We start from the raw sequence: 17,058 nt of genomic DNA, 5'->3' as shown, positions 1-17,058 counted from the left end.
TGCCAAGCCCAGCTTGGAGCTGTGATCAGCAGCAGGGCAGTGCCAAGCCCAGCGTGGAGCTGTGATCAGCAGCGGGGCAGTGCCAAGCCCAGGGTGGAGCTGTGATCAGCAGCAGGGCAGTGCCAAGCCCAGCGTGGAGCTGTGATCAGCAGCGGGGCAGTGCCAAGCCCAGGGTGGAGCGGTGATCAGCAGCGGGGCAGTGCCAAGCCCAGCGTGGAGCTGTGATCAGCAGCGGGGCAGTGCCAAGCCCAGGGTGGAGCGGTGATCAGCAGCGGGGCTGTGCCAAGCCCAGCGTGGAGCTGTGATCAGCAGCGGGGCAGTGCCAAGCCCAGCCTGGAGCGGTGATCAGCAGCGGGGCTGTGCCAAGCCCAGCTTGGAGCTGTGATCAGCAGCGGGGCAGTGCCAAGGCCAGGGTGGAGCGGTGATCAGCAGCGGGCAGTGCCAAGGCCAGGGTGGAGCGGTGATCAGCAGCGGGACAGTGCCAAGCCCAGCTTGGAGCTGTGATCAGCAGCGGGGCAGTGCCAAGCCCAGCGTGGAGCTGTGATCAGCAGCGGGGCAGTGCCAAGCCCAGGGTGGAGCGGTGATCAGCAGCGGGGCAGTGCCAAGCCCAGGGTGGAGCGGTGATCAGCAGCGGGGCAGTGCCAAGCCCAGCGTGGAGCTGTGATCAGCAGCGGGGCAGTGCCAAGCCCAGCCTGGAGCGGTGATCAGCAGCGGGGCTGTGCCAAGCCCAGCTTGGAGCTGTGATCAGCAGCGGGGCAGTGCCAAGGCCAGGGTGGAGCGGTGATCAGCAGCGGGCAGTGCCAAGGCCAGGGTGGAGCGGTGATCAGCAGCGGGACAGTGCCAAGCCCAGCTTGGAGCTGTGATCAGCAGCGGGGCAGTGCCAAGCCCAGGGTGGAGCGGTGATCAGCAGCGGGGCAGTGCCAAGCCCAGGGTGGAGCGGTGATCAGCAGCGGGGCAGTGCCAAGCCCAGCGTGGAGCTGTGATCAGCAGCGGGGCAGTGCAAAGGCCAGGGTGGAGCAGTGATCAGCAGCGGGCAGTGCCAAGGCCAGGGTGGAGCGGTGATCAGCAGCGGGGCAGTGCCAAGCCCAGGGTGGAGCGGTGATCAGCAGCGGGGCAGTGCCAAGCCCAGCGTGGAGCTGTGATCAGCAGCCGGGCAGTGCCAAGCCCAGCCTGGAGCGGTGATCAGCAGCGGGGCTGTGCCAAGCCCAGCTTGGAGCTGTGATCAGCAGCGGGGCAGTGCCAAGGCCAGGGTGGAGCGGTGATCAGCAGCGGGCAGTGCCAAGGCCAGGGTGGAGCGGTGATCAGCAGCGGGACAGTGCCAAGCCCAGCTTGGAGCTGTGATCAGCAGCGGGGCAGTGCCAAGCCCAGTGTGGAGCTGTGATCAGCAGCGGGGCAGTGCCAAGCCCAGGGTGGAGCGGTGTTAGAAACGGGACCCTGGCTGGCCAAGACTCGCGTCGAGGTCAGTCAGGGATCACCATTCCCAAGGTCAGAGCAAGGGAGTTACACGCCAAGATAACCCCTACTCGCCCTCTAGGTAACGTGGCGCGAGCAGCAAGGCTAAACTTGGAGGCAATATGAGTTAAGTATTTGCGCACGCACCCCAGCAACAACACCCAAGGCCCACCACAAAGGAAACTCCACACAAGGGTATATATAAAAATAGCCTTTGTATTCCAATAAACATACATTAGATAAAACACACACTTTACATTGTGCCAGAGGCACGGGCAGAATTTACAAGGGATATTTACAAGACAGGGCCACCTGGACCACTGTCAGGAATCAGCACTTTTAGAACACAATACTTGTAGGCCTAGAACTTAAACATAGAGCCTAACGGACAGTACCTCCCGACCTGGTTGCAAGGATAATGCGAGTGACCTTCTTAGTAAACTTGAGCGGGCGGCCCAGCGAAGCGGCACGACTCAGGGGAGAGTGGTGCGGCTCGAGGCTTGAGCGGGCCACCGGCAAGGTACAAGCGTTTCTCTGGGGCGACCAATGTGTGCGGCTCAGAAGAGGAGGGGAAGGCAGGATGCAGGCGGCCCAGCGAAGCGGCGCGGCTCAGGGGAGAGCGGTGCTGCTCGATGCTTGGACGGGCTGCCGTGCACGAGCTGCCGAGGGGAATGAGCGAGGCACATTTCAGCGAGGCCCCAGGGGCCCAAGAGAGATCAGACAAGTCCCAGCAATTTGTCAGGGCAGGCACAATAGAGTCCACTGGTCCTGGGACTCTGGTCAGGGCGCGAGCTCAGTACCACGCCCTTGGAATAGCACTTAGAATATAACAGAAAATCACTGTAGCTCAATACAAGTAACTACTGGTAATCAGGTAAGTACTCCCTACGCAATCCTAACCACCCTAGGAACAGGTCACGCAGGGAACCAGGACCTTACTAGCACCACCTGCACTAGCAAGAACAACCAACTAAATATCAACATACATTTAGGGGTATAGACCTGGAGACAAAACACATGATGTATCAACAACACATTCAGCGGTGTAAGGAACACATGACGCATCAACACACGTTCAGCGGTGTAAGGAACAAGGCACATGATGCATCAACAACACATTCAGAGGTGCAGAACACAGGGTGCGCAAAACATACTACACATTGTACATTTCCTAGCACCCAAAAGCAATAGGACATAGATCATAACAGCATCTAAACCTCAGTTAGCGCATAAATCACCTTTAGCGCAGAACTCACAAAGTCCAGGTTGCGCCACTTGCGCCAGAACCTAAACGTAGCAATAGCAAAATCCACATTAATCACCAACTGTGACTTTCCCTAGGCCAACTGGCCTTGTTGGGGCTAGGACGCCCTGTGTCTCAGAGTCAGGGTCCTAAACGTGGCAGTTGCCCACAAAGTGCTGGGCAACTGGTGCAAGCAAGGATGGGCCAACGTGGGAGCCTCGCAGGCTCTGGATAAACAAATGGCCCCTGAGCCACTCGTGGGCTCTCAGTAAATCCAAAATACGCCCTTGAGCCTCTCAGGCTCTTACTTCAATGAAATGGCGCCACGAGCCTCTCGGGCTCTTCAACAACAATGCGCCTTGAGCCTCTCAGAGCCCATCAACAATGGGGGCTTAGGCGTCGGAGTCCCGCTCGGGGGACTCTAAAATCACAAGATGGCCCCAAGAGCCTCGGGGGGCTCCACAGACACGAAGATGCCCCAGGGGCGAAGATCGGGCTACATGGAGGGGGGGGGGGCGGACACAGGCAATGTGTCCCGACGCCCTCCCTCCTTTTCAATTAAACACCACGGGCCCCCACCCCCACTCACCGGGACAGGGGGCGGGGCTCCTCTCACTCTCCAGGCAGCGCGGGCACTTACTCGGCAGCCTGGGGCTCTCCAGCGGGACCTCTGCAGGCGGAGGCGGCTCGATTCCTCTGGGCTTCTCGGTGCCGGTACCCACGGGGCTCTCCCTCCTGGCAATGGGAGCCCCGGGCAGCCATGAGCCATCACTCGGCAACCTCTCCTCCCTCGGGCCGGGACAGGCCCTCGTCAGCCAATCCTAGCGCGGCTTCCTGAAGCGACCCGGAAGTCCCGCCTACAGTCAGGCGCGATGCCGCCTGACTTCCTGTTTTGCCCGCGGCTGCGGCGGTGAACACTTGGGCATAACTGAGGGGTGGCACCCTCGAAGTGAAAAATAAACGTAACAGCGAGGTGGGCACTCGCTAGGGCAGCCATAAGCAGGGTGGCACCTGCAAAGCAAAATAAAGCGCTCCGAGCGCTAGGGAACAACACAGCGCTTTCAAGCGCTAGAGGCAGAATAAAAGCGCTCCCATGCGCTATCAGGCAAATAAAGCGCTCCTTGCGCTAGGAGGGGAAAGAAAGGACTTCCAGGCGCTTGGAGGGTAAATACAGCGCTCCCAAGCGCTATAGCAAACAAAGGTCCAGCAAAAGTCCTTCAGGAGTCCAGGGGCTGGGCAGAGCCCAGGGGAGGCAAGCCTTCCCCTGGGCCCAAGCAGCAGCACGCCCCTGGCAGATTCAAGCAGCAAACAAGAACATTTTCATGGGGTCACAGCCCCTCTTTTATACACCTTTTCCCTTTTGTCTGTGGGTGCAGGGTGGGGGCAGAACCAGTCGCAGCTGGTCTGAGAGCACTGTTGATGGCTCAACCACCCCTTTCATTCATCAGGCAGGCTAGGGTCATCAGTCGCACCACAGGGGGCGGAGCCAGCATTGTGTGGGGAAAGCCCAGCCCCATTCAGGACACAGGCGCAGCCCCTCCCTCACATCAGCATGCTAATCTCTCCATTCACCACCGGGGCAGACCCACACAGACTTCCTGGAGCCTGGCATCCCAGCCAGCTCCAGCCAATCACACGCCAGCACCTTCACAGCACATACACAGTCATGTCTAGAAGTGGCGCTTCCGCACAAGACACATACACACCGCACATACCATTGCGCAGCATTCACTCTCCCGAGTTCGCACATACCAAACTTGACCATGCACGCCTCACGCATCAGGAACTACCAGGGACACAGACATTCCCCATGCATTCCTATGGGAGAGCACGCACTTTACACTGCGCCACAGTGTCAAAGTGCGCAAAGACCAGAAATCACTAGGCAAAAAGTTCAGGGGTGAACCTGCCAGAAGGGCCAAGTCCAACACAACCCCCTTCCAGCCAAAACGCAGGGGAGAACAATCACCACCGTGATGGACTTCCCTGCTTGGGGCGATAGAACACGGACGCGGGCCCGCACTGCAGGGACACCCTCCGGTTCTACGCCATGTCTATCCATAAGACAAGCACCTTCTTAAAAAAAAAACAGGCCCAACTAGGCTACCCCACTGGTACTCCTTAGTTGTCCACGGCTAGGACCAGGCCCTAGGCCACCCAGATACCACTGGTCCTTGCTAATCCACAGAGTGGGGGGTAGTAACCCCTGGCCTACCTAGCCATTCTCCACTCCCTTTCTCAGTGTAGTTCCAAACTACCACTGATTCTTCAACCTAGGGTCCGCACCCTCAGGCTGACCAGAGGTCACGGGCAAGAATGCCCCACCCTACCTCTACTTCTGAAGCACCCTCCAGAACACAACTCTACCACCAGTTCGGGACCTTTACTCCCTCAGCAGCAGTGACCACGGTCAGACCAGCACAAGATCGGTGTAGGGAGGCGTTGCACTTTGCGGGTTGCCAGGTGCGGCGCAGGCGGCGGCTCACGGACCGCGTCGAGACGGGGACGGCAAGCGGCCTAGGCTGCGCGGCCGAAGGCAGACGCGGCTCTGTGCGGTGCCTACAGGACACCAGGCTGGTCATGACAGAGTCACAGCTCCCTTAACTGGTCTACCACCTGGGATTCGAATTCACTCCTCCTTCAGCAGCAAGGCAACCACTGCAGGTCAATCCCCCATACAGCTTACCCGGTTCCTTCTCTTCAGGCAGGAGTTCCTTCAGGACACTACATATAGTTGCCCTTACGTCCAGATCCGGAAACACCGGCTACTGGCTCCCCAACCGAGGGACGTACCCCTTTGGTCAGATGCCTGGCGCACCAGGACTTCCTTGAGGGTGACACATAACTAATGTGTCGTGTAGAAGTCTTCCTGACACTCAGGACAGAAGTGGCATCACCCTGGTCACTCCCTGGCGACACAACCCTTCTGGTTGGCCCCTGACCCACTGGTTACTCCACTGGGGAATCTATCCCCCTCGCACCCCTCCATCTGGACTTCTGCACCCTCCCAACTGGAGCGGTACTGCCAGATAACAGAACTACTAGAGCCCTGCTTACAGGCGCTCCACGTTCTCTCCACGCTGGGAGATCTCCCTACAAGGACGCTCCATACGGACATGCTAGGCTCCCTCACCTGGTGTTCCTAAGAAAAAAAACACCCAGACTACGAAGACCAGGCTTGTGCTCCTCCGAGCCACTTCCACCACACTGGGCTGGAAGACCAGAACCTTTCCTTAGGGTCACTCCCCAACAATTAACACAATAGCACAGGGGCAGGGGAAACTCCCATGAGCTTCAGGCCCACCCATGAAATCATGTTCACTGATGTTCTACATTCTTCAAACACTCTGGGAGATCTTCCTCAAATGACCTATTGGTACAGCCTAGGCCCCCGACCTGATGTTCCCTGCAGAAACATTCTAGGCCCTGACACTGGGTTTCGGGCACCTGGAGACATGCAGTCCCACCCACTCCTTCTCCTCTTGAGACAGGACGTGAGCCCCTACACCGAGACCTAGCTGGGCTACACTTAACCTCTTCCACCACACTGGGCTGGAAGACACCTCAGCCACTCCTTTTGGAATCACTCCATCCCCTATGCCTCTCTCCTCCCAAAACATTACCAACTCCAAACATCTGTCTCTAAATAGACAACAGAAATCAAAAGCAGGCTCCACTGTCTGCAGACGTTCTTGGGAAAAGTTTAACACATGGAACTTTAGGTATCTGAGCAAAACAAGATTACACAAGCATTCAGCAAGCTCCCCATCCAGAGAACTCACACACACGTCCAGTGCAACACACCATTCGTCCACACACACACCCCTCCCCAGACTGGTAAGGCAGTTTCTACCACCCCTGATTTCTCAACCTGACCACACGTGACACAGGTACCATTACTCCAGGGCAGGGACGGGGGACACATGCACTGAACACACTTATGCTGCCACCACTGGATCCCACCCTCATGGTGAATCCAGAAAACACACTGCACTTAGGGGGATGATCTACCCTCCCGAGCTAGGGACACCTAACTCAAAGTGCACAAGAAACACATTTCCACAGAAATGACATTTTTAGCAAACTCCATACAATAATCCCCAAAATGTGATCATCTAAAATGCAGAGTTTTGTAGTGTGGCCCGTTGCCACTGTGGTACATCGCAAACACAAATCCTTATCCTCACCGCTGCGTCCAATGTTAGAAACGGGACCCTGGCTGGCCAAGACTCGCGTCGAGGTCAGTCAGGGATCACCATTCCCAAGGTCAGAGCAAGGGAGTTACACGCCAAGATAACCCCTACTCGCCCTCTAGGTAACGTGGCGCGAGCAGCAAGGCTAAACTTGGAGGCGATATGAGTTAAGTATTTGCGCACGCACCCCAGCAACAACACCCAAGGCCCACCACAAAGGAAACTCCACACAAGGGTATATATAAAAATAGCCTTTGTATTCCAATAAACATACATTAGATAAAACACACACTTTACATTGTGCCAGAGGCACGGGCAGAATTTACAAGGGATATTTACAAGACAGGGCCACCTGGACCACTGTCAGGAATCAGCACTTTTAGAACACAATACTTGTAGGCCTAGAACTTAAACATAGAGCCTAACGGACAGTACCTCCCGACCTGGTTGCAAGGATAATGCGAGTGACCTTCTTAGTAAACTTGAGCGGGCGGCCCAGCGAAGCGGCACGACTCAGGGGAGAGTGGCGCGGCTCGAGGCTTGAGCGGGCCACCGGCAAGGTACAAGCGTTTCTCTGGGGCGACCAATGTGTGCGGCTCAGAAGAGGAGGCAGGATGCAGGCGGCCCAGCGAAGCGGCGCGGCTCAGGGGAGAGCGGTGCTGCTCGAGGCTTGGACGGGCTGCCGTGCACGAGCTGCCGAGGGGAATGAGCGAGGCACATTTCAGCGAGGCCCCAGGGTGGAGTTCTGGACTTTTTGGTTCCGTCCAGAGGTGTCAGGGTACAACACCCAAAGACCCCGGAGTTCCACCTGCCTTGGTGCACAAATGAACAGAAACACGGGCTTCTCGATGGTGGCGTCAAAGACCAAAGGTTTATTACTGCAGGGACACAGAAGTCATAGATACTACACACGGGCAGTAACCAGGAGCCTGTTCGATTTGTACAAAGAGGGCTGCTCCTTATATATGGTTTTTTATGCTAGGGGCAAATTCTTTACATGTAATACATTCCCAAAACCTTTGTGTCTGAAACAATAAATATTTGGCGTTACACAGGAACCGTCGATGATATCTGAGGCCAAGCATTGCGAAAAGAGGGTTCCCACTAGTTTGTCACAATTCCCTGTCAATATTGCATTCAGGACCCGGACCGCCTCATCGTAAAGTTTGTTACCTCCCCCTAATAAAGATTCAGAAAGAAAGAAACAGAGCCAGGTGTGGAAGATAGGAAAGCGGGATAAGAGATGCTTGTGGGTTGTAAATGGGCAAGGCTACCGGCTTCGGCCGCCTAATCATGATCAGGTACAATGGACACGAAGACCAGTTTGGCAGGACTGGCCTCGGGCAGAGGAGGCAGCCCTTGTCGAGTCATGCAGCTACAGCGTGATCGGGTTTAAGGTGCACGTGTCATGTAAGAGGTGAATCTCCGGCTAAGGCTACGTGTCCTTAATCAAAGTGGAGTGATCAGAGGCTATTGCATATGTGAGGGCAAGGAAACACAAAATGGCGGCCATGATCTAAGATGGATGCCGTGGGTAGATCAGAAATATGTCAATGGAAGGGGTGCTCTTACTCGTAGTATAGCGAAAACACCAGGATATACTAAATGGATCATTTGCGGTTCGCTGATACCAATATTATGTATTTCCGACAAACTTGAAAACACGGGTTCAAATTGTCACGGAACCGTCACGGAACCTCAGACCCTCCTTTTGCCCTTACATAGGCAATTACTCAGTCTATGTCAGAATCTAGTTCTATGCTCATCAGGTCAGTGACATGCTGTTGTACCATCATTCTTTCTCGTGTCTTTTCTCCAAACGCAGGTGGTTTTCTGAGACAAGTCGCAGCACAAAGACTACACAGAGCAGGACCACACTGGATAATCAGACAACATGAGAATAGGAATACTAAGATGACACCAATGACCATTAGAACCTTCCATCCCCACGCTGAGATCAGAGTCCAAAACCACTCCATGAAGGACCAGTTTCCCTTGTCGACATGTATGGAGTCTGAAATTTTGTGCAACTTAGAGATCGCCTCATAGACTGTTGGAGCATTATTAGGAATAAAGACACAGCAGCTCGATTGGATCATTCTGCATACCCCACCTCGATCTGCAAGTATAACGTCTAGAACCATACGGTTCTGCAACGTCATGAGCCTATCCGCCTGAAGCTCAGCTGTTAGATTGCTAAGGGCACCAGCAGTTTCGGTAATAGTAGATTCAACTACCCGTGTTAGCTGACGTATGTTTCTACTATTGGCCATAGGCCCCCAAAACGGAAGGAAGCCTTTGAAGAAGTCTCCAGCTTCCTGACCAGCTGTATCTTCCTTGCTGAAGACACCTCTCGCTACTCTTGTTCTGTGGTAATCAGGTGAAGCAGTGTATGTCGGAGGCAATAGTCGAGCAATATAACATGATCCTGAGAAGTCGGCAGGCAACCATGTATAAGCTCTGTCTCGACAAATGAAATAGGTACCCCTAGCAGTGAGAAAGGCAGGGGAAGAGTTAGCCGGAAACACATAAGTCTCTACGCACTCACTCCTCCCTAGCTGAGCTCTCGGATTTCTCCCATTACCTTGCAAACAGACCTGACCTCGGTGAGGTACGACCCAGATTGGAGTTGAGCTTTTACGCTTGCTTTCTCCTAAACTAAGGCGATACTCTGAAGTATTCCAACTTAAATATACTCGCAATTCGTCTCTAGGGTAAGATGGAGTATTATTGACGTCCTTGACCATGTCAATAATTCCCTGGACTAAAGCTTTGTTGGCAGAGTTATATTTAGTGGAACGCGGTGGACGTGGAGGATAGGTTTCAAGGGCATAAGCAAAGATGGTTTGGAAGGCCTGAAATGATCCATTATAGCTGTAAGGCAAAACCAGATAGGGAATACCTTTATCCATAGTGTGGGGTATCAAGCCACACACCCAGCAGTTTGTAGTGTTAACTACCAGTTGGTGTTGGTGCAAGAGCTGTACAAAAGTGTTGTTGGTAAATTCTGAGCGTCGGGCTTGCTCATGTTCTGGAAACGAGTGAAAAGAGTGTATAGAGGAAACAGTAGAAATAGCAGGATCAAGGGGAGGTACTGTAGAAACTGGCACAAAAATCAAATTTATGCTAAAGACGATTCCACCCACCAATGTTGCTAAAACAATCAAAAATGTAACGGCACATTGCATCAGAAAACATTTGCTATGAAGAATTCTATTAAGTCTGTTTCTGCGAACATAAATCACATTTTCTCGTTGCAGCGCAGGAAGCTCCATCTTCTACAATCCGCTCGCGACCACTGATGATGTGTACGTAGATGAAAATGCCTCTATCAGCCCTGGGAGTTCCCAGAACCAACAGAAAGATCGACCTTGTGTCAGACCCCTGCAAATTCAAACTAGGCACACAGCCACGACCCTACGGCTACCCAGACGGCAAGGCAATTTTAAAAACAATAAACAATAGCAAACTTCCTGGCTGAAGGCAAAAGTTCAATATATATCAAAATCACAATATGCAGTTGCCTGCTTTATTTGTCCATTTTATGGCTTCTTAGGTTGTATCTCTTCTTCGCTGGTACTGTCTGATCGGAAAATAGTGTATCACTAGCAGCTGTTGCAGAGTTTAAGTTCGCAGATAGCAAAGTTTCTTCTGATGCTGGAGACAAATGTTCGATGTTCAAAGGAGTTTTTTCAGGAGGAGAGTCAGGTTTCAAAGTGTCAGTAATCAATTCGGCATCGCTGAAAGAGATGAACTTCGGTGTGATTTCAGATTCGGAGGCACCAATTCCCTTCTTCACCCAGTCGTCGTAAGGGAGCGGCAACGGAAGACGCTTTACGTGAGAAGCGTGAATCCAGTGTTTACGGCCAGCGACACGTACGGCTGTCCTCGTTGCCAGTAAGATCTGATAAGGCCCCACAAATCTTGGTTGAAGGTTCTTCGTCCTCGCGAAGTTCTTTATTACGATGAAGTCACCCGGTTTCAGCTGGTGCCCTGGACTCTCCGGAGGTTTTGGCAAAGCATCGAAAACCTGTTGATGAATAAGACTCAATTTAGCAGTCAAGTCGTAAAGGTAGTCTATCAACATAGGATATTCAATGGAGCAAAATTGCTTAGGCCTTGGCACACCCCAGATATTTGCCGGGCGGCCAAACACAATCTCGTATGGACTAAGCCCTATTCTAGAATGTACTGTTGCTCTCGTTGATAACAGGGCCAAAGGAAGTGCGTCTGGCCAGGCCAAACCTGTGGATGCTTGTATTTTGGCTATTTTTAGCTTGAGGGTGCCATTGTAACCCTCGACTAAACCAGCAGACTGGGGATGGTTTGCACTGTGAAACTTCTGTTTGATGCCCAGACCGGCACACACACTCTGCATAACTTTCCCTATAAACTCACTTCCGTTATCTGACCATACAATCCGTGGCATACCATACCTAGGGAAAAATTCCTTGAGAAGAATTTTGGCAGTCGATAGGGCAGTGTTGTCCTTTAGTGGGTATGCTTCTATCCACCTGGAAAAAGCACAAACTACCACCAGGACGTACTTTAAATTGTTACAGCGTTCCATGTGAATGAAGTCTAACTGAATTACTTCAAAGGGACAGGAAGGAGGAGCGAAATGACCAGCTGGAGTTGGAGTTCCCTTGCCAGGATTATGCATCAAGCACACCATACAATTTTTCACCACTCTTTCTGCACACTTACTGATTCCATCATTCTTCCAGACTGGAGCCAACATCTTACATATCCCTTTAGAACTTATATGCGCTACTCCATGCGCCATCGTCACTACTGCAAGCACATACGCATCGGGCAACATCCAACACTGCTGTTCTGTCAAATCAATCCAACATCCATTCGAATCCAACTTGCCCGTACTTTCTCTCCATACACGTTTCTCTTCCTCAGTCGCTTCTTTCTGAATCTCTTTCACACTTTCCATAGTGTCTTCACACATTCCAGACTCAGCAATCCATCTTGCAGACGTAGCAACATACATTCTACTCATCGTGTCTCTAGCTGTCTGTTTAGCAATTTCATCAGCAAAAGCATTCCCACGACCAACATCATCCGTGATTGCTTTATGAGCACTGCACTTCACAATCGCAACTTCAGTCGGTAAGGTTAGAGATTCCAACAAGTCGTTAACTAGCTGACCATGTTGGATCTTAGTCCCATGGGACGTAATGAAACCCCTTTCTCTCCACAACCGGCCAAAACTATGGGCCACGCCAAAGGCGTACTGACTATCTGTAAACACATTCACTCTCTTTCCCTCAGCTAAAACACACGCTCTTGTTAGAGCTATTAATTCTGCAGCTTGGGCAGAATTCTGACTCACTCTTGCAGTCTCCACAATCGTCTTCAAAGTCGTTACCGCGTAAGCAGCAGTCACATCACCATTCTCCAATTTAAAACATGACCCGTCCACATACAGCGTACCATCTGGGTCGGATAGGGGAGTATCTTTCAAATCGATGCGTCCTTTTGTCTCTTCCTCCGTTTTGAAATAGCAGTCATGTGGCTCGGAATCACTCGACTCTTGATCAGTCGGCAACAATGTTGCTGGATTCAATACATTGCATCTTTTGATCTGAGTATGACTCGCTAGTAATGTTAACTCGTAACCAGATAATCTCGCACTAGTAAGGTGTTGTGTCTTCGTTCGGTTCATGAGTGTATCCACTGCATGAGGAACCATGACCACTAGCATATTGTTCATCACCAAACCAGCAGATTGTCGAATGGAAGCTGCAGCTGCCGCTGTAGCTCTCAAACAACTAGGTAACGCTCTGGCTACCGGATCTAATGTTGATGAAAAATACGCACAAGGGCGTTGTTTATCACCAAACTTCTGTGTCAGAACACTCAACGCGCAACCTTCTCTTTCGTGAACGTAGAGCGTGAATGGCTTACTGTAATCAGGTGTACCCAATACAGGAGCTGAACACAAGGCTTTTCGTAATTCAGTAAAACTCTCTTGACATTCATCAGACCATGGCACCGGACTCGGAACATTTTTCCCAGTCAGAGCTACCAACGGTTTCGCTAACAGAGAAAAATTTGGAATCCACTGCCTACAGTAAGAGGTAATACCTAGGAAGGCACGTACTTCTCTCTGTGTGCGTGGAACACTCATCTGCGTAATCGCTTTTATTCTTTCTGGGGTCAACTTCCTTCCCTCCTTTGACAAGAGATGACCTAGGTAGGTCACTTCTTGGCAGCAGTATTGCATTTTCGAAGGAGACACCTTGTGATTCAAATTAGACAAATGATGCAATAACGAAATTGTAGCTGTTTTGCAAGTCTCCTTGTCATCGGCAGCCACTAAAAGATCGTCTACGTACTGTACTAAGGCAGAACCTGGAGGAAGGACAAAAGAATCTAACTGACTTTTTAAAGCTTGACTGTAAATTGATGGACTTTCACAATAGCCTTGTGGAGCGCGTTTAAATCTGAAACTGCGACCTCCTAAGCAGAAGCCGAAAATATCCCTACTTTCTTCGGCTATCGGAATGCTGAAAAAGGCATTCTTTAGGTCAATAACTGAGAACCATGTGGCTGTGGCAGGAATCAATGTTAACAAGGCAGTAATGTCTGGCACTACAGGAAACTGCGGGATTACAATCTTATTAACTTCTCTAAGGTCTATGACAAACCTATATACTGGAGGTTTTGTAGGGTCAGTTCGTTTCAGAATCGGTAATACAGGACTGTTACAGACATTTCCTCTAGTTTCTTCAACCACACCCTTCTTAATCAAATCTTGCACAATCAATAAAAGTGCACGCTCACCTTCACTCGATATTTTATACTGGGGAATTCTTGGAAATTTCACATTCGCTTTTAAAGTTACTACATACGGTGGAATTTCTAGGAGACCTACATCATTAGGACCAGTCGCCCAAAGAGAATCAGGGAGTGAACGTAGCTCCGGCGGGAGTGCGTCCATTGACAAATACATCGGAGAGGTGATATTTTTACCCAACGTAAGCTGTACTCCTTCCGGAGAACAGTACAATGTCGCATATAGTCTTTTTAACAAATCTAAACCAAGCAGGTTTTCATTACAACCTGTCGTCAAAATCAGGGGTGCTTTCAATTGGCACGGTCCAACAGAAATAGACAAAGGACCAGATATTGGGTTGTAAACAGGGGCGCCTGAAAAACCTACGGAAACATTTGTTGAGCCAGACAAAGGTGCGCCAGGGAGTTTCGCATGAATGATAGAACTTTTTGCGGCACCAGTATCCAACAGAAACGGTTCGACTACACCTGATGTTGCTACTGCGACATAAGGCCCACTCTGATCCACTGGAACTGATACTACTCCCTCTCTCTGTCCATGGCTGTCCTAGTACCCATTTTGTTGATAACCCTCATCTACTTCATTATAGTCCTCAACAAGATATTGTTGAGATCTATTTTGCTGAGCAGATTGTCCATTTCGTTGATCAAAGTGATTGGAGGGACGATCATTCGTTTGTGGAGGCATAGCGCCTCGTCCTCGACCTCTAGAATTCTGCACAAAACCACCACGACCTCTCTGTGCTGCTGCTGCATTATTTTGCGCTAAGATCGGACATTCATTTTTATAGTGACCCTCTTTCTTACAGTATGCACACTGATTCCATTGATATTGAGGTCTTGATGAACCATAATCTGTCCTTTGGTATGAGCTTTGCTGCGTATTAGTTTGATTCGTGCGAGGCGGATACGCCTGCTGCAAAAGAACTTTAGTTTTTAAATCTTTCGTTTTCTTCTCTGATTTTTCCTTTTCCTCTTTATCTCTATTTTCGTAGTACTGTGCAGTTGCAAGTATTTGCGCTGTCGTAGATACAGCCCACGCACTTTCTGAGTCTTTTAATTTATTGCATAATTCAGGTAACAAATTATGCACAAATTTATCGACGAACAATCTCTGTCCTCCTTCTGTACTCATGTCCTGACCACTATGATCCACAAAAGTCTCTTCGAACCTCGTGAAGAAGTCGGAGACACTTTCGTCTTTCTTCTGTCTGCATGCTGACAACTTGTCCCAATTTACACGTAGTGCTGGCATCAGAGTCTTCATTAGATCAATTATTCTACCTGGCAGATTAGCAATTAAAGGTTCGGGTTTCGCACCACCTATTTGTTGACCATCTGCTGCAGTGATAGCTGCCCAATCACCACCTAAAGCAGCTTGATGATCCTCTCTACGAATTTTAGCCCACACTGGTTGCGGGACTACATTACCAAACAACATATCGATGTCGGCTAGGTTCATTATACAAGCCTCAACTGTCTGTGTTAATTCCTTGTAATATCCGGCTGGATTCTTACGTGGATCTGGCAAGGCCTGTTTCACCGCTAACACTTCTGCTCGCTTCCATGGAATGTGTATCCACACTCGTTGGAACTGTGCTGGAGCAGCTGCAATTCCTGCATTATCATCACGTTGTATTGCTTCGCGCCAAATTGGAGGAACCTCCCTCATAGGATATTGGCGACTTAGCTTCATTTTACCTTTTTCTAAATCTCTCGGTGAACGAAGAGATGGATCATTCCTAAAACTTAAAATGAGTTCCATCGCTTCCTTTATTTTCTCACCCACTATCATTCCAGCAGCAAACTCCTTTTGAACCCTAATTAAATCTTCCAAATCTGATTCAACATCGTCTTCTTCTATCTCTTCACGTAACAATGAGCACATCTCATCAAAGACGTACCGTTGCGTTGGTTCCCCCCACTGCATAAATGTGTCTAGCACATCTCTCGTACTATATCTTCTACCCTTCGAAATCCATCTGAGAGCCGTGGAATCTAAAACTCCCCGTTCCTCAGCACTTGGAAGCTGACTCCGTCTCTGTACAGAGTCAGGAGTAGGAGTCTTAATCAAAGTTTTATATATAGGAGACAGCATATTAGTAACAGAATCAGTGATTCTTCGACGAACAGAAAGTGGAGTTAGTACACTCGCAGACGTAGAAAATGCAGTAGAGGTAGGAATAGATAACGGAACAGTAGGAGTATCAAGAAAAATAGTTTGAGGAACAGTGGGTACAGAAGTAGGTATAGAGGCTGGCAGTGTAGGAAGAGGAGGAGCTGTAGGGACATTTACATTCATCACAGGAGGTACAGGAACTTGATTCTGAGGGACAGGAGCACCAGGTTGTCCAGCAACCGGCAATTGAACATTCGGGACGAGTGGAGCCGCAGCACCTTGTGCATACGGTGGAGGTGACCGTAACAGATAAGATAACAGAGGATCGTTTTCGGAATCCTCCAATATCTTAGCCATTTTCGATGGCAAGGCAGGATAGCACTTGTCAATCGCTAGATTATGCTCTCTAATGGCTACATCTATAGCCTTCTCACACTCGTTAGCCTGCAACTGTTTAGTCGCTTGCTCTAGAGTTAACTCTTCTTGTTCTTTCTGTTCTTTCTTCAACCTTCTCATTTCTCTCTGTTTGGATTCTTTTCGCCAATAACGGAAAGAATCAAACATTGCCGGCCGGGCTTTCTTCTTAAACAATTTCGCTTCTAAGTTGTCGAGAATCTCTGGTTCAAAACTACCATGCAGTGGCCAACTAAGGACACCATCCTTCTTACAATAACGGACCCATATCTCATTATAAGATATAGGACCCACGCCATACTTGCAATATAAATCATATAGGGGAGTCCCAATCGGAGGAACCAGACAAGAGTCCTCCAATCGTGAGTCACTGTTGCAACTAAAACAAGACAACATTTTCCGACTTACCATTTTCAGTCCGGGACACAAAACAAACAAACACGGAACAAATATGTGCACTAGAACCAAGAACTTAGGCCTACCAAAACGAACTGATGTATCGATACCCAAAACTAAACCAAATAGATTATCGTAATTAGAACAACCAATGATAATCTGACAAAACCAAACCAAACCAAGAACCGATCAAGGATTTTTAACAATCCTTACAAACGTAACCAGCTAGCTATCACTAAATACTTAACTGAGTCACTGAAGACGTCACCAAGGAGAAACCCGTCTCGTTTCGCTGTACTAAGGACTGCACCTCTTCGGGTCCAAGACAGGGCGACGGTCAAGGCAACGGCCCACTGCAGCCGTCCTGAACGGGAAACCCTCGTGGAAGAGAACTTCGGGCCACTTTTGCGATATGCCGGGATCGATGAAGT

Source organism: Lissotriton vulgaris, chromosome 6 (genome assembly GCF_964263255.1).
Source record: "Lissotriton vulgaris chromosome 6, aLisVul1.2, whole genome shotgun sequence".
NCBI lineage: Eukaryota > Metazoa > Chordata > Amphibia > Caudata > Salamandridae > Lissotriton > Lissotriton vulgaris.
Note: the sequence above shows the minus strand (reverse complement) of the source record.